The sequence below is a fragment of the Phyllobates terribilis genome, unplaced genomic scaffold, assembly GCF_046119375.1.
Source record: "Phyllobates terribilis strain yellow unplaced genomic scaffold, ASM4611937v1 Scaffold_5__5_contigs__length_657084704, whole genome shotgun sequence".
Lineage (NCBI taxonomy): Eukaryota > Metazoa > Chordata > Amphibia > Anura > Dendrobatidae > Phyllobates > Phyllobates terribilis.
The window spans coordinates 392,485,951-392,510,863 of record NW_027362765.1 but is presented as its reverse complement, the minus strand read 5'-3'; the positions used below and the strand labels follow the sequence as shown (position 1 = coordinate 392,510,863).

The 24,913-nt window shown below is 46.8% G+C and overlaps 1 protein-coding gene across 4 annotated transcripts in view; it reads left to right on the top strand.

Annotated features, from left to right (window-relative positions):
- The window catches only part of CRTAC1 (cartilage acidic protein 1), a 751,919-nt gene that overhangs the window by 594,977 nt on the left and 132,029 nt on the right, over positions 1-24,913 (top strand). The gene's annotated exons all lie outside the window — the stretch shown is intronic.

The window sequence follows — 24,913 nt, the reverse complement described above, 5'->3', positions numbered from 1 at the left end:
CCCCCAAAATTAAAGTGGAAAAACAAACTACATGCTGATCCAACTTTGATGTAATGTCCTTAAAACAAGTCAAAATGAGTCTCAGTGTTGTGTGTGGCCTCCACGTGCCTGTATGACCTCCCTACAATGCCTGGGCATGCTCCTGATGAGGTTTTGGATGGTCTCTTGTGGGATCTCCTCCCAGACCTGGACTAAATCATCCTCCAACTCCTGGACAGTCTGTGGTGCCACGTGATGTTGGTGGATGGAGCGAGACATGATGTCCCAGATGTGCTCAATCGGATTCAGGTCTGGGGAACGGGCGGGCCAGTCCATAGCTTCAATGCCTTCATCTTGCAGGAACGGCTGACACACTCCAGCCACATGAGGTCTGGCATTGTCCTGCATTAGGAGGAACCCAGGGCCAACCGCACCAGCATATGGTCTCACAAGGGGTCTGAGGATCTCATCTCGGTACCTAATGGCAGTCAGGCTACCTCTGGCGAGCACATGGAGGGCTGTGCGTCCCTCCAAAGAAATGCCACCCCACACAATTACAGATCCACTGCCAAAAGAGACATGCTGAAGGATGTTGCAGGCAGCAGATCGCTCTCCACGGCGTCTCCAGACTCTGTCAGGTCTGTCACATGTGCTCAGTGTGAACCTGCTTTCATCTGTGAAGAGCACAGGGCGCCAGTGGCGACTTTGCCAATCCTGTTGTTCTGTGGCAAATGCCAAGCGTCCTGCACGGTGTTGGGCTGTGAGCACAACCCCCATCTGTGGACTTTGGGCCCTCATACCACCCTCATGGAGTCGGTTTCTAACCGTTTGTGCAGACACGTGGACATTTGTGGCCTGCTGGAAGTCATTTTGCAGGGCTCTGGCAGTGCTCCTCCTGTTCCTCCTTGCACAAAGGAGGAGGTAGAGGTCCTGCTGCTGGGTTGTTGCCCTCCTATGGCCCCTCCACATCTCCTGGTATCTGCTCCATCCTCTGGACACTGTGCTGACAGACACAGCTCCCCTTCTTGCCACAGTTCGCACTGATGTGCCATCCTGGATGAACTGCACTACCTGAGCAACTTCTGTGGGTTGTACTGTAGACACTGCCTCATGCTACTGTACCTCTAGGGGTGAGAGCAATGGCAAAATGAAAAAGTGACCAAAACAACAGCCAAAAAGGATGAGAACAGAGAAATGGTCTGTGGTCACGACCTGCAGAACCACTCCTTTATAGGGGGTATCTTGCTAATTGCCGATCATTTCTACCAGTTGTCTGTTCCATTTGCGCAACAGCAGGAGAAATTGATTCACAATCAGTGTTGCTTCATAACTGGACAGGTAGATTTCACAGAAGTGTTATTGACTTGGAGTTACATTGTGTTGTTTAAGTGTTCCCTTTATTTTTTTGAGCAGTGTAGTATGATGGGCCATTTCACAACTCACTATATAGTATGATGGTCTACCTCACAGCCCCCTATGTAGTATGATGGTCCACCCCACAGCTCCTTAAATAGTATGATGGTCCACCCCACAGCACCTTATTTAGTATGATGGTCCACCTCACACCCCATTATATAGTATGATGATCCATCCTACAGCACCTTATATGGTATGATGGTCCATCCCACAGCACCTTATATATTATGCTGGTCCACCCCACAACTCCCTATATAATATGATTGTCCACCTCACAGCTCCTTATATAGTATGATGGGCCACTTCACAGCTCACTATATAGTATGATGGTCCACCTCATAGCCCCCTATGTAGTTTGATGGTCCACCCCACATCACCATATATAGTATGATGGTCCATTTCACACCCCGTTATATAGCATGATGGTCCATCCCACAGCACCTTATATAGTATGATGGCCCACCTCACAGCTCCTTATAAAGTATGATGGTTCCCCCAACAGTCCCCTATATTGTATGATAGTCCACCGCACAGCCTCTTATATAGTATAATGGTCCACCCAACAAGTCCCTATATAGTATGACTGTCCACCTAACCAAACCTTCTAGAGTATGATGCTCCACCTCACAGCACCTTATATAGTAAGATGGTCCATCTTGCAGCTTCCTATATAGTATGATGGCCTACCCCACGACCACCTATATAGTAAAATGGTCCCCCACAACCCACAAAAAATAAAAAACCTTATAGTCATCTAATCCAGTAACATTATTGCGCCGCTGACATCCTTTCCTTGGCACCAGCCTCCGGCAGGCTGCAGTCATAAAGGAAGCCAGTGGACTGCCGGAATAAGTGACACAGTCGGTGCCTTCTCAACTGTGAACAGTATTGACTTCCTGAGGACACTGATACTGTTAACAGTGTAGCATACAATGCGGCTAATGGCCGGACCGACCCATCTGGAATTTACCAGAATTTCCAGATGGCCAGTCCAGCCCTGCCGACAAAAGACATTGAAGCACAAGGAAAAAATCCCAGAGAGATCAGGTTGTTTGTTCGCCAGTTTGGCAGCTGCTGGTTGTGTGTCATGAAAAATGTCTATGTGTTATATCAAATATCCACAGTGCAAGATAGATAAATCTGAAAACTTTATAAAAATAGGTAAAAAATGGGAGTCGAAGTAAAACAAAATTAAAACAAAATCTAGTTAAAAGGATTGGATAACAGTAGAAAAGCATAGCTGATTTTTTCTAAAAACAGCGGTACACCATGGGTTGAGTCTCATATTGAAGCTCCAGTGACTGAGCTGTAATACCTCACATAACTTGTGGACAGGTGTGGCACTGTTTTTGAAAGAAAATAGCTCCTTTGCTCGTTTATGGTAGATATAGAAAAATATGTCGAAGGCAAATACTGTAGGTTTAGTAATTTTTTGTGCCAAGGCTTTGAAATATTTTGGATTCATGAGAAACCATAGTTAAAAAAAAAACCTTGTCCCGCTTTGCAAGATGTGGCCTACTCCTGCCAAACAATTAAAAATTGAGGTCTCTTGCAACTTCCAGCCTTGGAAGGTTTAGTACAGTTAAGATTAAGTCCACTTCAGGCTGTTCATTTGTGTGAAATGAGAAGGAACTAATGCTTGATTTCCATGGCAGCTTAGATGGGAAACCTGTGGCAGAGATGAAAAGAAAATAAGTTGAAATAAAATTCATAGCTTTCGTAAAAAAGGTTTCTGGGGGGGTGACAGCACTAATTTGTACAGAAATAGTCAAATGTGGTCAGAGGAAAGCAAAACGTGCCCAATGGGTTTCTTCCTTTGTACTCTAAATTCAACTGCAAAAATTTTAGCTGCAGAATTCGGGAACAGAGAGAAAGGTGAATGGAGTCACCAGACGTGTATAATTATTACCGGTTGCCAGCGGGGCATTGCCTTTTGAGGACCTTGTCAAAGTACACAGTGCCGACATTAATTGAAGACCCCCTTCCTGATATGGACGTGCACTAAATTTGTAGGATTTGAGGTTATTATTTTTGATGGACGAATTTTTAAACGTGAATTGGTTGTATGTATGACCTACCGTATTGTTTTTACTATCTACTGACACATACCTTATTTTCTTTTTCTTTATTCTCATTATATGTTTTTCATTGTATTTTCTTTATATGATTATGGGAGGGTGGCCGTCTTGGAGGAGCAGTCCAGTTTGATGGCTGTCTAGAAGTGATCTCTGCAGAATAGAAAGTGTCAGCTTTTTTTGACGGTCAAGGTGAAAACGGCAAGATTTTAGGAATATTTTAACATTTAGTGATGTAGAAAATAAAAACAAAATCATAAAAAAAAAAATATTTAACATAAAAACTTGAAGTCTTGTCATACTTGGGATTCAGTAGGAAAAAAAAATCCCGGCACTTACGTGTTGATGATTAGTTGGTTTATTCCACAACTCACAAAAAGACGTTTCAGCCTGTCCAAGGCTTTTTTCAATTGAAAAAAGCCTTGGACAGGCTGAAACGTCTTTTTGTGAGTTGTGGAATATACCAACTAATCATCAACACGTGAGTGCCGGGATTTTCTTTTCCTACAGACATTGTTTTCCACGTGTACCACCCTAGCTACACGGAGTGCCGACTATTTTCTTTTGATACTGGATACTTGGGATTCAAACTCCCAACCTGTAGCATTGAAGGCAGCAGCAAAATCTATGAACCTGAGACTGCACTGACAAGTATAGGGAAATTTTCTGTACTTGAATTTGTATTATACTTTTCCTCTTTACAGGCACATTGTACTGGTACAAAGAAAATATATTTCTATATACTAGTCCATTTGTATGTACATATGTAGCACCCTGAGGATTCGGCTGCTACAGGGGTATTGCACCTCAACCCAGAGGTGTGATATTCCACTCCCGGGTAAGGATGGAGTGTGGAGCTGAGCTCAGTAGGCTGCATGCACTACACACATCCCATTTCCGGAGGGCAGACCAACGGTACTCCCACTTAGAAATGTGCAGGTACGATCGAGTCTGTCCTTGGCTGGAGTGGGAGGGGGGTGGACCATCCCAGTAGTGTAGGGGCAGATAGGGGGAGCAGTCTGGGTAGTGCTAGGAGCTCATTGGGTGCTGGTCACCTGAGCTCACACATAGAGGGAGTATAAAAGGTGGGAACCATCTAAGATCAGGGTCAGTCAGTCTGTGGGAAGTCAGCCTGTTGTAGTGAGGACTTTGCAGAGCAGTGGAAGAAAGCAGAGGAGCAGAGCAGCCCCAGGCCCAGAGTGAGAGAGGAGAGAACGAAAGACCCAGAGGGGGAGAAAGAAGGAACTCTGAGAGCCCAAATACAATCAAAGGGTGAAGAGTTGGCAACAGGGTACCGGATCCCAAACTGGTGGGGGCTACAGCATACCTCAGCCAGAGACCGGAGGCCGTGGGCAGCATCTGCCACGGCCACCCACCAAATCCACCCGGAAGGCAGACCACGCATAGGGTCAGGGAACCCAGAGGCAAGGGTTCGCCCACAAGAGGCCCGAGGGAGCCGGACTTAGGTGGATCCCTGGTGGGGAAGGCCAGAGACGAGGACAGGACAGAAAGGGAGCTCAGAACCACGCTCCAGAACTACTTGGGGGTTGGCCGAGTCCAGGACCTGGTGGACGCAGCACGGCTCGGGTGGTCACTCAAGGCCGGAGTGACCGGTACAAGAACAGCAGTAAGTAAAGAACCCTGAACTGCACAACCCGACTCTGACTCTCATTACCATCTTCCCTGCACTTCCACAACCACCATCCTCTGCACCTGACCCCCTGAGGCTATACCCTTCCCGTTGGGGGTTATACCACCTAAGCTGCACAAACACCATCAGCCTCAGCGGACCCTGCTGCAGCGGCGGCCGTAGTGACCGCAATTCAACGGGTGGCGTAGTCGACATAAAGAACTTTAGTAACATCAGTAAGGACTGCCACACACTGAGCTTGACACCCTGGGCACGGACCGGGTCACAGCCACTCGGAGACTACAACCCCCATCTGATCCGGCTCCGGGTATCCCCAACAACACTGGCCCAGGGGGCGCGTCACATATATTTTAGGTGTAAAATATAACAGACATTTTTTTTCTTCCTATAAAATTATTAAAAAATAATTAAAAGCAATTACATTTATGACATTTTAATTCTACTTAAAAAAAAAATAAACGTCATAAATTAGCAAATAACAAATATATTTGGCTTCCCTGTAATCTAAGCAACCCATACAATACAAAGAACAGATTATTTATGATGATCGTCAAATAGCTCAAAAAATGGTGTGATTGATTGCTTTTCTCCATTAAACCTATAAATTATGTAATAAAAATGTAACGCTTACGTAGCATTTTTTCTACTGCTTTTTATCTGCACGTCTTCTGCAGGAATCCGCACCACACACTGCAATAACAATCTTCTCTAATACCATAGATGAATAGTGTGGCAAATAATGAATATTAAAATGTAAACACATAGCACATGTTCCCCCAACATGTTCCACTGCAGAAACTGCATCATCAGGGGATGGGACAATGGCACACATGATATTCATGGATGGTATCCCTTGGTGCTATCCCATAATTTGAGAGATAGATTGCCATCCAATAAATTAGTGGGGCTTTGCCCCATAGGTTTTTGTGTAAGTAACATTTTAACTCTGTTCTATTGGTTGCTACTGTTATGCTGGTGGATCATGGACCCACTGCACCATTGGTCAGGGAGAGCCTGGAGGAACGTAACTAAGCGAACAACTGGGTTTTCACTAGAACCCCTGATGGTGATGTTAGACTCCAGGACAGATCCCAGTACTGCGGCAGCTGACCCCAAGGGTCAGGACAGTAGAAACAAACTTGGAATTCAAGGCAGGACCGGATTATGATGGAACAGATATAGGAGTTGGTTCTGATGGGGCCAACACTGGTGTTGGTATAGATAATGCAAGTCTCAAGCTCGGGTCCTGGTTCAGGTACCGCTGGTGCGGTTTCAAATTCAGGTACTGCCAGAACGGTTTCAGGTTCAAGTACCACAGTTGTAGCTTCAGGATCAGGTACCGCTGGAGCGGTTTTATGTTCAAGTACCACCGGAGCTGTAACAAGCTCAGGTACTGCAGGTGTGGGTTCAGGTACAGACTGGACTGGTACACGGACATTACAACAGACTAGCAGCTTGCAGACTGACTAAGACAATTGTTTCTCAGGCACCTCCCTACAGGGGAAGGTGCCTTAAGTATCTAGTGTCTTCGAACTATTGGCTGGGGACAAATCAAGAGTGCGCGCACAACCCCTTTAAGAGGCAGGGAGTGCGCTGCCAGGAAACCTGCGCCGCATGCACAGGTCTCGAGACACAGGAGCCGCGACGTGAGCCGGAGTGGCCAGACGGTGAGTAAGTCGGCATGTTTGCCACAGGGAGGGAGAGGTGCCATGCAGGGATGCCGACATTCGTGTTACAGCTACTTTTTAGCCCATACAACATATATGTGTATGTACGTGTGTATATATATTTATATATATATATGCATAAATATACAGAGGGTGAAATAAGTATTGAACATTTTGCCAATTTTCAAAGTAAAAGGTACTATTGTAAAGGCGCTATTGACATGAAATTCTCACCAGGTGTCAGTAACAACCCATACAATCCACACATGCAAGGAAATCAAACGACTGATATATTTCAGCTGGTGTCAGAACTTTTCATGGCTTTTTGAATATCTTTCTTCATGTGTTCAATACTTTTTCCCTGTGTCATTTCTCATTATTATATATAACTTAATTTATGGCCATCTATGGAGGATTTCTTTGCCTGTGTGGATTGGATGGGTTGTTACTGACATCTGGTGAGAATTTCATGTCAGTAGCACCTTTAGAAATAGATTTACTAAAATTGGTGACGTGTTCAATACTTATTTAACCCACTGCGTATCATAATACAGCAAGAAAAGTGTAATTTTCCACCTAATGTAACATGTTCAATAGCTTTTGCTCTGTTAACCCCTTCCCAACATTTGTTGTACATGTACGGTGCATGTTGGATGCAGTTGTTTGGAACGGGCTCAGAAACTGAGTGCACTCCATATGTGGTGGATAATGGCTGTGTCATACATTCAACATCTGCCTTTAGCAGCAGTGATGGAAGCTAGCTCAGATTGTTGCTGCTAAATCACTGACTGCAGCATTTAAAGAGGTTGTCCACTACTTTACATTGATGGCTTTAGGATAGGTCATCAATGTCTGATTGGCTATGGTCCGACACTCAGCATCCCCGCCGTTCAGCTGTTATCGGTGGCGGCGGCTGCCGGCCAGAAGTACTTACTTACCGAGTGTTATGCACACGCCCGGGCTGAGCGGCGTGTGCGTGTGATTGTAGTGATTCCACTGGACCGTGCCGGAGAGTGAATGCCTGGAGGGGCTTAACTAGGTATTCACCCGATCCGACCAGGGTCGCACAACGGCATACGACGCCAGTGCACCAAGGAGGAACCGAGCAGAGCGACCAGGTGCTACTCCAGGACAGACCCCGGACACGGCTGTTGACCCACACCGGGGAATGCAGGAACAGACTGGTAGGCTGGCACACAGACTGGTGGGAATAGGCAGGCACGACTGGTATGCAGGCAGGCGGGCATGCAGGCAGGCGGGTACAGGCAAGCATGGCTAGAGTGCAGACAGGAAGGCACTAGCAGGTAGGAACACAGGCGGGATAGGACCCAGTACACACTGGGACTCAGGAACAATACAGGCAGAGGGGTACAGGCAAGCACAGCTAGAGTGCAGACAGGGAGGCACTAGCAGGTAGGGACACTGGCGGGATAGGACCCAGTACACACTGGGACTCAGGAACAGAACCACAGATGTGGCGGACAAACACAGCAGAGTGAGGCCGCCCAGAGAGGTGAGCGAGAACAGGGCAGGACAAGGCCGCCTGGAGCGGTGAGCAAGAGTAGAGCAGGACAAGGCCGCCAGGAGCGGTGAACAAAGGATCAGAGCTGAGCGAGACTGCTGGAGCAGTGAGCAAGAGTAAAGCAGGACGAGGCCGCCTGGAGCGGTGAGCAAGAGTGGAGCGAGACTGCCGGAGCAGCGAGCAAAAGGGTCAGAGCAGAGCAAGGCTGCCAGAGCAGCGAGCAAAGGAGTCAGAGCAGGCTAGAACCGCCGGAGCGGTAAGCAAAGGAGTCAGAGCAGACTAGAACCGCCGGAGCGGTGAGCAAAGGAGTCAGAGCAGGCTAGAACCGCCGGAGCGGTGAGCAAAGGAGTCAGAGCAGGCAAGGCTGAGTAGGGGGGACAGGGCTCTGTTCACACGGAACAGACAGGAAGGGAAAGGCAGAGCCAGACACCCACAGGGTACTTGCAGTGAAGTAGCGAGTGGACCACAAACTCACAAACGGGAGTACAGAGACAACAGGCAGGAGTTAGGTACGAGTTCAGACTCTGCAGAAAAAGGAAAGGAACAGACATAGAGAAAAGACAGATGAAAGATAGGAGAGAGTACAGACTGGAACTGAGTGTACGGACGAGACCGACACAGGAGCGGGTCTGGGAATACGGCCCCCAGAGAGGCGGGACGAACAGGCAAGGAGCGTGTTCAGACAGGACAGACAAGATACAGGAGCAGGTCTGGGTAATCGGCCCCCAGAGAGGCGGGACGAACAGGCAAGGAGCGTGTTCAGACAGGACAGACAAGATACAGGAACGGATCTAGGTAATCGGCCCCTAGAAGGCGGGAGGAACAGGCTAGGAGCGTGTTCAGACAGGACAGACAAGATACAGGAACGGATCTAGGTAATCGGCCCCTAGAAGGCGGGAGGAACAGGCTAGGAGCGTGTTCAGACAGGACTGGAAATACAGCCTCCAGGAAAGGCAGCAGGCAAGAGTACACAGACAGGACTCAGTTCAGACACGGGAACTGATACCGCAAGGCAGGAGACAAAGACAGGACTCAGCTCAGACACAGGAACTGATACCGCAAGGCAGGAGACATAGACAGGACACAGTTCAGACACGGGAACTGATACCGCAAGGCAGGAGACATAGACAGGACTCAGTTCAGACACGGGAACTGATACCGCAAGACAGGAGACAAAGAACAGGACCTGGCACCTTCAGAGTGAAAGCACACACTGAATGAAACACTATGCTCAGGCAGGGATAGATGGGAGCAGCTGAGCTATATACCAGGTGACAGACAGCAATAGGCTGAGGACGCACAAGGGGTGTGACCCACAGCAGGTACAAAAAGCAGGAAGTGATCGGGTGCCGCCCTTAAGCAGCAGAAACAGACACAAACAGACAGCATGGAGGGAAGCCAGAGAGACATTCTGGACTGGAGATCAAGTGCGCGCTCTTGCACAGTGGGAGATGGACCACCATGCAAGGACGCCGCCAGGTATGTTACAGTACCCCCCCCCTTACGCCCCCTCTTCTTCAGGCCTGCCAGAATCTTCCACAGGGAATTCGAGGACCAGTCGTTCACTTCAAGGAGATCACTTCCACTGTCCACAGGAAAAACTGGTCTCATCTGGTTAGCTAGGATGCTACCTCCTATCCAGCCATCCTCCGCAACAGACGAAACGGGTGGAGTACCAGGAACAGCACACAAGGAAGTCTCTCTCCACATATTTTCAGGTGGCACCCCAGAGGGTACAGGAGACAACTGGAAGTCCTTCACCGGGTTGGAGGGGGACAGAGACTTGGGGGTAATCTCTGCTTCGAGGTACATCTTGTCAAGCTCACAGGAAGAAATAGACGGGTTATCAGGTACATAATGAGGAAAAGTCACTGTCTCTTTGTTATCTGGTGGTACCCCGGAGGATTCAGGAAACAACTGGAGGTCCTCCGCCGGGTCAGAAGAGTGCAGAGGCTCAGAGAAAACATCTGCTTCAGAGTACACTAGGTCGGACTCACTGGACGAAGCAGGCGAGGTATCGGGTACCGAGTATAGGAAAGTCTCTGTCCATTCACCACCAGGTGGCACCCCGAAGGGTTCTGGAGACAACTGGCGGTCCTCTGCCTGGTCAGAGGGGTGTAGAGACTCACGGGTAACCTCTGCTTCAGAGTACACTAGGTCGGACTCACTGGACGAAGCAAGCGAGGTATCCCATCTAGGATATAGGAAAGTCTCTGTCCATTCACCACCAGGTGGCACCCAGAAGGGTTCTGGAGACAACTGGAGGTCCTCTGCCTGGTCGGAGGGGTGTAGAGACTCGGGAGTAACCACTGCTTCGGAGTACACTAGGTTGGACTCAGTGGACGAAGCGAGCGAGGTATCAGGTACAGAGTATAGGAGAGTCTCTGTCCTTTCGCTACCAGGTAGCACCCCGAAGGGTTCTGGAGACAACTGGAGGTCCTCCGCCTGGTCGGAGGGGTGTAGAGACTCGGGAGTAACCTCTGCTTCGGAGTACACTAGGTTGGACTCACTGGACGAAGCGAGCGAGGTATCAGGTACAGAGTATAGGAGAGTCTCTGTCCTTTCGCTACCAGGTAGCACCCCGAAGGGTTCAGGAGACAACTGGAGGTCCTCCGCCTGGTCGGAGGGGTGTAGAGACTCGGTGGTAACTACCACTTTGGGGTACCCATTGTCAGGCTCACAGGACGAAGCGGACAAAGTATCGAGTACCGGGTGTAGAGAAGTCTCTCTCCATTTGTCATCGAGTGGTATCCCGGAGGATTCAGGAGGCAACAGGGGGTCCTCCACCAGGTTGTAGAGGTGCACAGACTCTGAGGTAACCACAGCTTTGGAGCATCCTTGGACATGCACACCGGTTAAAGTGGGTGAAGCATCTGATGCCGGGTGCAGGAAGTTCTCCTGTGTGGAGTCTGGATGGGCAGAAGTCTCTTCGGGCAGGAGAACTGGTGCACTACCCACGCACATTACCCGTTGGGGCTTCTCCGGGATACAGGGAGATGAAGCTTCAGTAGGGACTTCAAGGTTGGGGTCAGGAGGTCTCAGGGAGGACAGACCCTGGCGTGGCGGCTTGCCTCTACGTCTAGCATGTCTGGACTGCCTCTTGAGGTTGGGAGAAGTATTCCGGAAAGCGTAGTCACCCTGTGAGGATTCTGGGTGGGCAGTAGTCTCATTGGGCTGGAGGACTATTGCGCTACCCACACACATTACCCGTCGGGGCTGCTCTGGGATATTGGGAAGTGAAGCTTCAGCAGGGGCTTCAGGGTTAGGGTCCTCGAAGACCATACGAAAGGCCACCAGGAAGGCCTGCAGGTCAAGGACGACAGGATCCCATGCTTCCCATAGGGGGGTGACCCATTTCAAGGCATCACCCGCTAGGTAGTCAATCATAAAGGCCACTTTAGCCCAATCGGAAGGAAAATAGAGAGGGTAGGCCTTAAAGTGTAGCATGCATTGCTCCACAAATGCACGACACTGTCTTGGATCCCCATAGTAACGTGGCGGATCCGCAGGAACGAGAGCTGATAGATCCATCTGGATGGGTGCGTAATTGCCTGGAACTCAGCTAAGGAAAAAAAAAATGTATTTATTTATTTTAATGCATGTATTCGCTGGAAAACTTCTCAGAGAGCGAAGGCCGTGGGGCTCAACGGGAACCATGGCCTGAGCATGCTGTTATGCACACGCCCGGGCTGAGCGGCGTGTGCGTGTGATTGTAGTGATTCCACTGGACCGTGCCGGAGAGTGAATGCCTGGAGGGGCTTAACTAGGTATTCACCCGATCCGACCAGGGTCGCACAACAGCATACGACGCCAGTGCACCAAGGAGGAACCGAGCAGAGGGACCAGGTGCTACTCCAGGACAGACCCCGGACACGGCTGTTGACCCACACCGGGGAATGCAGGAACAGACTGGTAGGCTGGCACACAGACTGGTGGGAATAGGCAGGCACGACTGGTATGCAGGCAGGCGGGCATGCAGGCAGGCGGGTACAGGCAAGCACGGCTAGAGTGCAGACAGGAAGGCACTAGCAGGTAGGAACACAGGCGGGATAGGACCCAGTACACACTGGGACTCAGGAACAATACAGGCAGAGGGGTACAGGCAAGCACAGCTAGAGTGCAGACAGGGAGGCACTAGCAGGTAGGGACACTGGCGGGATAGGACCCAGTACACACTGGGACTCAGGAACAGAACCACAGATGTGGCGGACAAACACAGCAGAGTGAGGCCGCCCAGAGAGGTGAGCGAGAACAGGGCAGGACAAGGCCGCCTGGAGCGGTGAGCAAGAGTAGAGCAGGACAAGGCCGCCAGGAGCGGTGAACAAAGGATCAGAGCTGAGCGAGACTGCTGGAGCAGTGAGCAAGAGTAAAGCAGGACGAGGCCGCCTGGAGCAGTGAGCAAGAGTGGAGCGAGACTGCCGGAGCAGCGAGCAAAAGGGTCAGAGCAGAGCAAGGTTGCCAGAGCAGCGAGCAAAGGAGTCAGAGCAGGCTAGAACCGCCAGAGCGGTAAGCAAAGGAGTCAGAGCAGACTAGAACCGCCGGAGCGGTGAGCAAAGGAGTCAGAGCAGGCTAGAACCGCCGGAGCGGTGAGCAAAGGAGTCAGAGCAGGCAAGGCTGAGTAGGGGGGACAGGGCTCTGTTCACACGGAACAGACAGGAAGGGAAAGGCAGAGCCAGACACCCACAGGGTACTTGCAGTGAAGTAGCGAGTGGACCACAAACTCACAAACGGGAGTACAGAGACAACAGGCAGGAGTTAGGTACGAGTTCAGACTCGGCAGAAAAAGGAAAGGAACAGACATAGAGAAAAGACAGATGAAAGATAGGAGAGAGTACAGACTGGAACTGAGTGTACGGACGAGACCGACACAGGAGCGGGACACAGGAGCGGGTCTGGGAATACGGCCCCCAGAGAGGCGGGACGAACAGGCAAGGAGCGTGTTCAGACAGGACAGACAAGATACAGGAGCAGGTCTGGGTAATCGGCCCCCAGAGAGGCGGGACGAACAGGCAAGGAGCGTGTTCAGACAGGACAGACAAGATACAGGAACGGATCTAGGTAATCGGCCCCTAGAAGGCGGGAGGAACAGGCTAGGAGCGTGTTCAGACAGGACAGACAAGATACAGGAACGGATCTAGGTAATCGGCCCCTAGAAGGCGGGAGGAACAGGCTAGGAGCGTGTTCAGACAGGACTGGAAATACAGCCTCCAGGAAAGGCAGCAGGCAAGAGTACACAGACAGGACTCAGTTCAGACACGGGAACTGATACCGCAAGGCAGGAGACAAAGACAGGACTCAGCTCAGACACAGGAACTGATACCGCAAGGCAGGAGACATAGACAGGACACAGTTCAGACACGGGAACTGATACCGCAAGGCAGGAGACATAGACAGGACTCAGTTCAGACACGGGAACTGATACCGCAAGACAGGAGACAAAGAACAGGACCTGGCACCTTCAGAGTGAAAGCACACACTGAATGAAACACTATGCTCAGGCAGGGATAGATGGGAGCAGCTGAGCTATATACCAGGTGACAGACAGCAATAGGCTGAGGACGCACAAGGGGTGTGACCCACAGCAGGTACAAAAAGCAGGAAGTGATCGGGCGCCGCCCTTAAGCAGCAGAAACAGACACAAACAGACAGCATGGAGGGAAGCCAGAGAGACATTCTGAACTGGAGATCAAGTACGCGCTCTTGCACAGTGGGAGATGGACCACCATGCAAGGACGCCGCCAGGTATGTTACACCGAGCTGCTCCGTTTGCTTGTAGTGGCCACCACAGGGTACTACACATCTGCCTCCTATTGATCTGATTAGGAGGCGAATGTGCAGTACCAAGCCCCGGCCACTACAAGTAGACAGCCAAGCTCTACAAATGAGTTCTTCCTGCCGGCGGCCGCCACCACCGATCACAGCAAAGGTGGACAACCTCTTTAAGTGTTTTGTTTGCCAATACGCGCATGGTGCCAATGGGTTGCGATGACAGTTGGGGGTTTATTGAAGGGCCCGTTAATGCCATCTTGGTTCTTCATAGGAAAATGTCAGTTTTACTAATTGTAAAATGGTAGAATTGCGGTATATAGAACAAGTGATTAAATGATTGTAGGTTCAACTCTCCCATCAGGTCTAAAAAATGAAGCGAAAAGTGAAAAAAAGTTTAAAACATTTTAAAATATTAAAAATCAAAAATTTCAAATCGCCCAACTCATCTTCATTTAAAAATATAGATATTTAATTAATACAAAAATAATCATATTTGGTATTGCTACTTTGGAAAAGTCAGGGTTATGTCAAGCACAGTGTAGGAAAGACAAAGGGCGACACGAAGGGATGAGGGGAAGGGAGCCCAGACACTAGGGAAAGGGGGAAGTGGGGACCTCCTAGGCTGATCTGCAATCACCCTGTCTACCCCTACCATCCCTATATTGGTTCCTCACCAATCGCCGAACAGGAACCTATCGATGTATTTCCTTAGAGCTTGGCCTTAGATAGGGAAGTGGGGATGAGCGCTAGTCGATCCCCACTGACAACTAAAGAGAGCAAGGGGAGACAGACACAGGGAAAGTAACTTAGCTTCAGTCGACTTCAGAGAGATGGCACACACGTCCTTTTAGCACCAGAGAGTAAGTAAGAGCTGCATTTGCTCCAAGCCTTCACAAGGGGTCATGTGAATATTGTCGGCACCTCCCTATGGTAACGTGAAAGTATTTATACACCAAGGCCAGGGTGTTAATTAGCAAGAGCAAGGTAGCCACTGGGTTCTAGGGTGAGACAGATCTAAAAAGGTGTCTGCAATGCCAAACGAAGAGATCTTCTGCAACAAACTGCAGGCGACTGTCTGTCACATCTGATACACCCGTGACAGGTTATCACAATAAAAATTGATAAAGAATCAAAACATAAGAATTGCCATTGTTTGTCACCGTACATTCACCCCCAAAAATGCAATGAAAAAGCAATCAAAAGATTTATGTACCTCAAAATGGTAACAAGAAAAATGTCATCTCGCCACACAGAAAACAAGCTGGTACACAGCTCCACCAATGGAATTTGTTTTAAAGAAAATTATGGGTCTCAGAAAATGGCAACACAAAGCTATTTCTTTTTTTCTTACCAAATTTCTGAATTTTTTTTTCACCACTTGGTTCAAGTTTTCTGTTCCCTCCTCCAAGGCAATTCCATTGCCCAATTTCCCAACAATTCTGTTCCCATGGAACGGGAAATTCCTGAACAGAAAATCTCTCCCCAAATGCAAAAATGAATTCAATCAAAGCTGCCCCCTCTTTCCAAGGACCCCGTAGCAGCCACAAGGCCGGCCTCTATGATATACATGCCATTGCTTTAAGGTTATTTTATTCAAAAGTTCAAAGATGATGAAATTCCAGAATTCACATAATTAACTGTAGATTGATACAAATCGTCTGCTTCATTCTGGAAATTGAATATAAGAAGTCATTTTGGTGCAATAAAGGCAAATGCAGGGCCATTTTTCTCAAGCTAACCCAATATATTTCCATCCAGTGTCCTTGTGTGTCTTCTATATTAATTGTCAAGTCATGTCCTAGATGAAAAAGAATAACTGGGAGGAAAATGACACTTTCTACTTTTCAATGTGAAGCTTCTACTCATTTTCTATTCCTCTCCATTTCTATATAGTATTGCTTTTATCTAGAATGATCCGCATATAAGCTTCAATTCATCCAAATCTACTTTTTGAGTTTTCTCACCAGTCATGTTTATGTATTTATTACCAGATTACATGTGAAGATTGTAGCGAAGGAACATTTCACAGAGACTTATGTATGTAATAATGATAATAATTGCAATAATCGTTTATATAAAGAGCCAACATATTCTGCACTGATTTCATATTTGAAAAATATCACATAACTAAAATGTCAAGATAGAAATTAATAAAAATAAGAAACAAACATTAAGATGAAAGAGAGAATTTCCAACAGGAGAGAGAACCCTGCCCATAAGAGCTGACACTCTACAGGAGAGAGGACCCTGTACATAAGAGCTGACACTCTACAGGAGAGAGGACCCTGTACATAAGAGCTGACACTGTACAGGAGAGAGGACCCTGACCATAAGAGCTGACACTCTACCGGAGAGAGGACCCTGTACATAAGAGCTGACACTCTACCGAAGAGAAGACCCTGCCTATAAGAGATGTCACTCTACAGGAGAGAGAACCCTGCCCATAAGAGCTGACACTCTACAGGAGAGAGGACCCTGCACATAAAAGCTGACACTCTACAGGAGAGAGGACCCTGCCCATAAAAGCTGACACTCTACAGGAGAGAGGACCCTGCCCATAAGAGCTGACACTCTACAAGAGAGAGGACCCTGCCTATAAGAGATGTCACTCTACAGGAGAGAGGACCCTGACCATAAGAGCTGACACTCCACAGGAGAGAGAAAAGGGACCTTGCCCATAAGAGCTGACACTCTACAAGAGAGAGGACCCTGCCCATAAAAGCTGACACTCTACAGGAGAGAGGACCCTGCCCATAAGAGCTGACACTCTACAAGAGAGAGGACCCTGCCTATAAGAGATGTCACTCTACAGGAGAGAGGACCCTGACCATAAGAGCTGACACTCCACAGGAGAGAGAAAAGGGACCTTGCCCATAAGAGCTGACACTCTACAAGAGAGAGGACCCTGCCTTTAAGAGATGTCGCTCTACAGGAGAGACAACCCTGCCCATAAGAGCTGACACTGTACAGGAGAGAGAACCCTGCCCATAAGAGCTGACACTCTACAGGAGAGAGGACCCTGCCCATAAGAGCTGACACTCTACAAGAGAGAGGACCCTGCCTATAAGAGATGTCTCTCTACCGGAGAGACAACCCTGCCCATAAGAGCTGACACTCTAAAGGAGAGAGAACCCTGCCCATAAGAGCTGACACTCTAAAGGAGAGAGAACTCTGCCCATAAGAGCTGACACTGTACAGGAGAGAGAACCCTACCCATAAGAGCTGACACTGTACAGGAGAGAGAACCCTGCCCATAAGAGCTGACACTCCACAGGAGAGAGGACCCTGATCATAAAATCTGACACTCTACAAGAGAGATGACCCTGCCCATAAGATCTGACACTCTACAGGATAGAGGACCCTGCCCATAAGAGCTGACACTCTACAGGAGAGAGGACCCTGCCCATAAGAGCTGACACGCTACAGGAGAGAGGACCCTGCCAATAAGAGCTGACACTCTGCAGGAGAGATGACCCTGCCCATAAGAACTGACATGCCATACGAGAGAGGACCCTGACCATAAAATCTGACACTCTACACGAGAGAGAACCCTGACCATAAGATCTGACACTACACGAGAGATGACCCTGACCATATGAGCTGACACTCTATAGGAGTCAGGATCCTGTCCATAAATGTTGACACTCTACAGAAGATGGGACTTGCCCATATGAACTGACACTCTACATAAGAGAGGATCCTGTCCATAAAGGTTGACACTCTACAGAAGATGGGACTTGCCCATATGAACTGACACTCTACATAAGAGAGGATCCTGCTCTTAAGAGCTGACACTCTACAGAAGAGAAGACCCTGCCCATTAGAGCTGACTCTCTCCAAATCTGTTTGTATACACTTTTCCCCCCAGTCCCAGATGTCCAATGAAATATTCAGTTCCTAATCATGTTTTTGTGTTGTTCTCAAGAAATTTTTCGGCACCATGAAGACTCTTTGTTGTGTGTCAATGGTCTTTAAATGTACCGATACACAGAGCCGTGCCCGGCTGCCTGCATCTGTGAGCAGCATACAACCCAAATTGGCACTTTGTGTTAATAGCACAGCTTGGCGAGCCCAGAATACAGAAGAGTCCATTTGCATTATTGTGGTCGCAGATTCTCATTTTCTTTTTGTGAATGGGGTGCCAGCAGTCTGCCGTGCCCAGTGAATTCTGATGTTGCCGACTTGAATTTACCCTGACGGACCCAGAGGCACGCTGGGCTGGAGCATGGTTGATTGGCATGCAGGAAATAGCATTCGCAGTAATCTTTTTAGTAAATGTTGCAAGCCTTTGTGCGGCTGAGCCAATTTATAATTCATGATTGTGGAATTAGCCAATATAATGTACAATATTCTGAATGCAAACTACATTACTGATTACAAGAGACTGCTAGAACTTCATAGAAACATGGCAGGAGTCCAGTAGGTGCATATGCGGAGTGCAGTAATCTGGATTATATTAATATTTGGTCTCAATGCAACTATGTTTAACCATTTCCTAATGTAGGATGCAATAGTATGTCCTACAATACGTCTGCATGTTTGGCGGTGAGCCCGCTCGATACTAGGTAAGTGCCGGCTGTTTTATGCAGCTGGCATCTGCTTCTAATAGCAGCGACTGGAGAGATCTCTGATCACTGCTGTTTAAATTCTGCTGTCAATCACTGACAATGGCATTTAAATGGCTACTTTGGCCGTGCACTGTCTCCCATTGACATCCCACCTGCTGAAGATCCTCCCATCACTGGAATCTTGGTCCATTTCTCTATTTATTGCAATAAATTATCGCAGGTTCAAGTCCCCAAAGGGACAAAAAAAAAATGATATTTTTTAAAAACATTTTTTTTCTTCAAAGGCGTATTCTCATCTCCAAGATCCTATCCCAATATGTAGCAGGTGTAATAATAATAATATTAGCAAATACCTCCAATTAAAAATGTAGTATAGTTCTTCTGATTCGCCATGTTGCTTACCCCATGTGCAGGGCAATGCAGTAGCTTAGGTATCCATGGTTACGACCTACGAACAACTAGCTGTCACTATATGAGTGGTCGTAACCATGGCTCTCTAAGCTACTGCATTGCCCTGAACATGGGGTAAGCGACATAGCTAATCAGAAGAACTATACTATATTTGTAATTGGAGGCATTTGCTAATAATATTATTATTACAGCTACTACATATTAGGATAGGATCTTGCAGATGGGAATACCCCTTTAACTGCCTTTTTCCAGTGTAAAAATGAAATAAAAATTAAAAAAAATAAGTATACTTCATATTGCTGTGTCTGTAGAAGTCCAATCTATTAAAATGTAACGTTAATTAACCCATTTGATAAATGCCATAAAGAGAATAAAAATTAGCTCTCCAGAGTTTTTGTTTTCTACAACCACAACTCCATAAAAAAATGCAGTAAAAGGGGATCCAAACGTCGGACGTACCTACAATGCTATCAGTAAGTATGTCAACTCGTCAGCCAAAAAATAAGCCCTCACGCAACACCATCAATGGAAAAAAATATTACATGTCTCAGAAAATGGCAACACAAAACTTTTTTTTTTTTTTTTACAATTTTCCAGGTTTTTTTGCCACTTAAAGAAAAAAATAAACTATACAAGCTTTGGTATCTCTGCAATTGTACTGATCTGGAAAATTAGGTTGCCAAGTAATTTTTACTGCATAATGAATACCATATAAAGACACCTTTTTTATTAGGATAGGTCAGCAACATCAGATCAGTGATGTCTGACACTCAGAACCCCCACGATCAGCTGTTGCCAGGCCATGAAGTACACAATGTGCAGAATCTGGACATCAGTCCATACGTCGTGTAGTGGCCGTTCTCAGGTACTGCAGCTCACCTCCTATTGAAGTGAATGTGATATAAGCTGCAGTACCTCACAATGGCCACTATAACGTGTATGGCACTGCACTTACCCCTGTCAGCTGGTTAATGTGGAATGCCCGGTGTCTGACCCCTACCGATCTGATATAAACGACCTATCCTAAGGAAATGTCATCAATATTTTTGGCCTGGACACCTGCATTAAAGTTACCCTTCTGCTACCTCGAAAAGGGAATATCAATAAAGTCTAAAAAACAATGTGAGCTGCTCTGTCTACCTACAAACATGAGCACACTAAAACAATTTCTGAAAAGAGACCATGGAACTGAAGCAACTGCCCCAGGGTCCTCCAATTGAGGATGGTCAGTGATCTAACAAAAAAGGTTCTCGGAAATGTTATCTTGCACCCTTAGAAGTTTGTCCTCAAAGATGCTAGCCATAGTTGACTCTATAACTGCCAGGAGTATATTATAAGACATGTCAGGAGAGCAAATAGGTCCTCTTTAAACCTAGTGAGTCACAGGTGACATCTTCTCTTATTATAATTATTTCTCCTGTTCTCGATCCAGCCCAGACCCTTATGATGACGTCTCCTGACCAGTGACATCAGAGTGTGTGCTTTTAAGAAATTTTTGATCTATGACTTCTGCAGCCATCCCCAGAATTTATAGCAAAATAAATTAATTTAAACCCCATATCCTTAAATTAATTCACACACCAACCCCCTTAAATAAAACCAGAACCCAGACCAGACATCTAAATAAAGATCCCACATCAGATCATTAAATTAATTCAGGCTTCAGACTAGATCCCTAAATAAAAAAATCCGACCCCAAACAGGACCTTTAAATTTTTCCACACCTTGGACCAGTTGCTAAAATTAATTTAGACCTCAAAATTAATAGCTTACTTCAGATGCCTAAATGAGTTGAGTCCCTAGACTAAGCCCTACAATTAGGTAAAAACCCCTGTTAATCTCACCTAACAATTCCACTTCCATTCAGAACATGATAATATTCTGTGTACATTGCATTGTGGTAATGATGATCTCGTATGCATAGAAGCTACCTAATGATCTAGCACAGAGGAGATGGCAGCGAGCGCGTGCTGTTATTGTATATATTAATGTGTGTCATCTACTCTCTCGTCAAAAACCAGACCTCCAAAGGTTTTGTAAAGGTTACACTGCAACGGACGACCGGGGACTACTCATTAAACTCCTACTTGAAGTTAATGTCTGCATCACTTCACCTTTCCTCATCATCACTGTGAAGGGAGATTCTCAATTATTTCCCTGTGGTTTTGTCATTCATCATCTGTCCGTTTATGTTGGGGAATCATTTTTAAAGGGGTTTGAAGGGGTTGTCAACTTTTTTGGGATCATTTTCTTTTTTTTTTTTTTACTTAAATGCATGTATTTATATTTATGCAATTGGGTTTCATTAAAAATGTTGCGTATTTTGACTTCTATAACCCCTGCATTACACTATTGTCTATTGTTTACTGCAGAATGAGTTAACTGAGAATCCATCAGTAAGCTCATTCTAAAGTTTTCTGATTGGAATGTGCAGGGAAACAAAGAGCCTATAAAAGTCAAATGATGCAAAAAATGTTAATAAAACCCAAATGTCCCTATTCAATGGCTTACGCTGACATCACGTTGACAGAGTGACTTCTGTTCCGCTCTGCTTTGTTGACAGGGCTTGACTGCCGACGTCATGCTGATTAAAAGCCGGTTCCCCGCTTCCAACTGCGGGGAGCCAACAGTCAATCAGCATGACTTTGACAATGATGCCCTGTTGACAGACAAGCCTGGAAGAAGAAGAGCTGCTCTGTTGATATGGAGCAGCTGAATCGCTGCTTTGTTGACAGGGCTTGACTGCCAACGTCATGCTGATTAAAAGCCGGTTCCCCATCGCCTAACTGCGGGGAGCCAACAGTCAATCAACATGACATCGACAGAGAAGCCTGGAAGAAGAAGAACTGTTCTGTTGATGTGGAGCAGCTGAATTGCTGCTTTGTTGACAGGGCTTGACTGCCGACGTCATGCTGATTGAAAGCCGGTTCCCGATCGCCGAACTGCAGGGAGCCAGCAGTCAAACAACATGACATCGGCAGTGACGCCCTGTTGACAGAGAAGCTTGGAAGAATGACTTTGACAAGCATGACTTCGACAATGATGCCCTGTCGACAGACAAGCCTGGAAGAAGAACAGCTGCTTTGGTGATGTGGAGCAGCTGAATCGCTACTTTGTTGACAGGGCTTGACTGCCGACGTCATGCCTATTAAAACCGGGTTCTCCATCGCCTAACTGTGGGGAGCCAACAGTCAATCAACATGACATCGATGGAGAAGCCTGGAAGAAGAAGAACTGCTCTGTTGATGTGGAGCAGCTTAATCGCTACTTTGTTGACAGGGCTTAACTGCCGACGTCATGCTGATTAAAAGCTGGTTCCCCATCGCCTAACTGCAGGGAGCCAGAGGTCAATCAACAATCAACATGACATCGGCAGTGATGCCCTGTTGACAGAGAAGCCTGGAAGAAGAAGAGCTGCTCTGTTGATGTAGAGCAACTAAGTTGCTGCTTTGTTGACAGGCTTGACTGCTGACGTCATGCTGATTGAAAGCCGGTTCCCCATTGCCTAACTGCAGGGAGCCAGCAGTCAATCAGCATGACATCAGCAGCGATGCCCGTTCAACAGAGCAGCACGGAAGAAGAAGAAGAGTTGCTCTGTTGATATGGAGCTGCTGAATTTACCAGCAGGAGCGATCACTGATCGCTCCGAGCCAGCACCAGATAGAAACGCCAAGTAGTAGTTGCTAACAAGGTAGGCACTAACTGCCTGCTACTTTCTTGGCTCATAGTCCTGGACAACCCCTTTAAGATTGACTATTAAAGTCCCTTTAAATGATCCCTTTTTAAAAAGTACCGTGTATCCTAATTTTCTAAAAGGTTAATTTTTTTTCTTGTATGGCTGTTTTCGCACTCCAGGTTGAAAACCTGTAACGAGCCATGCACCAGTGTATTCGTCCCATCACCAGGACAAATTTGTATCCACTGGAAGTTAACAATGAAGCAAGCAGAGATCTTGAAAATCACAAGGAATTGACACAGAAAATGTATTGAACAGTTCTATAAATATTATGGGTTGCCAAAAAATAAAGAACGGACGACCCAAGGACTTATTTTATTTTTTATTGCTATGTTTTATGTCCTTTAACCTTCAGATACTTGGACTTATTAGACTATGGCTGCGCAGTCTATGGGACCCCTGGGACCCTCTTACGTACGTCCTGTCCTCATCCTGACTCATATACGTTGTGCTCCAGGCACATTACAAATGGCTTGTGGTGGCAGCGGATCAATGGACAGGATGATGGTCTTGGTGTTATTGCATTGCTATAAATCTATCTTCACAGATCCCCTTTAATGATGCTGATTACGGAGCGGCTGCATGGTCCCTTCACTCAGGCGGACTGTGGTAATATACTAGTTCTGTAAGAAATATCATTTTAATGAGTTGGAAATGACTTAAAAAGTGTATTTACTTGTTACATGACACGACGCGTTTTGGAGCCATCTATAAAGGGCTGTTATTTAAATAGGATAGACTTGGCTAAAAACATGGCCGGCTCGTTGTTGGGATCTGTAATTGTCAGCTGTTTGATCCAGAGTTTCATTGTAACAAAGAATAATGGCCTGCCCTATCTTCATTTTACACTGGCACATTAAAGGATGTAATGCAGCTCGTAAGATAGTAATGCTCGGCACATAATGGTGCCTGTAATTGCCTGGTTTCAATCATGCTGCTGCAGCCCTGCGTTCTATCATCTTTCCAGAAATGCAGCTGATCATAAAACTGTCAAATAATGACATAAAATACACACAAATTAACATTTTTTAATGACTTTAATGCCAACGCTCTGGAATCTGGAGCCGACAGCAAAAGCCCATACAATTAAAATCTGGACCTAATCTTAAAGGGTATTTCATGAATCACCTGCGGATACAAACAGTTCACGTATCCTTTATGGGGTCTCATCATAAATACACAACTTTATTTGAATAGGTCCTTGGGTTGGACTCAACGTCAAGGCTTTTATGACACTCATATATTGCAAGTTACCCCATTGTGCTTTTGACAGTCACTTCTTGTTAGGAAGGTCTCCTGATGATAAGCTGATCACTACATGTTGGGACTCCTAGCGATCAGCTAAGATCTGTAGAGAACTCGGCATCAAGGATTTATACTTCCTACAGCGCCCCTGCAGGTGAAGTGAAGTATTACACTGTTCTCATTTAAATATATAGGCATTCCATACAAAGCATGGAGTCATTTTCCACTCTGTCTCATTGCTGAGGATCCTGATACTGCTATTAAAGGAGTTGTCTTATGTAGAAAACCCATTGTCAGGAAATTTGGGGTAATAGAATGTCCCCATAACTTGGAAAGAGTGGAGAGAGGTCGCAAAGAGCATTTTTCTCTCTTTGGACTTATCCTGTGGCTTTAAAGGGAACCTGTTAGCTAATTCATGCAGTCTAAACCGCGGGCAGCATGAATCAGAGTCTGGTTGTGCGATTACCTCCAGGGATGTTCTTCTCTGAAACTCTCTGGTGTTTCAGAGAATATAAACTTTACTGATCAGGATGGGAATTACAGCCGATGACCAGACATTTTCCCGCACAATCTTAGGCTGTCTTCTGCCATCCCCTGTCTAGGTGATTGACATGTCTCTTGCTATGGGAGGGACCTGTCAATCACCTGCAGCAGTGCTGGGAGAAACGGCTGACAGGGAAAGCTGTCTGGCAGGGAAAGCTGGCCGGCTGGCCGGGAAAGCTGGCTGGCTGGAAAAAGTCTCACCTTTGGTTATGGTTCCCGGCTGGATCTTTGTCGTTTAAGAGAAAAATATACATGGCTGTAATAATGCTGCTCGTGGTTTGGGGATCATGAATCAGGTGACAGGTTCCCTTTGAAACCATGGCTATGTTGA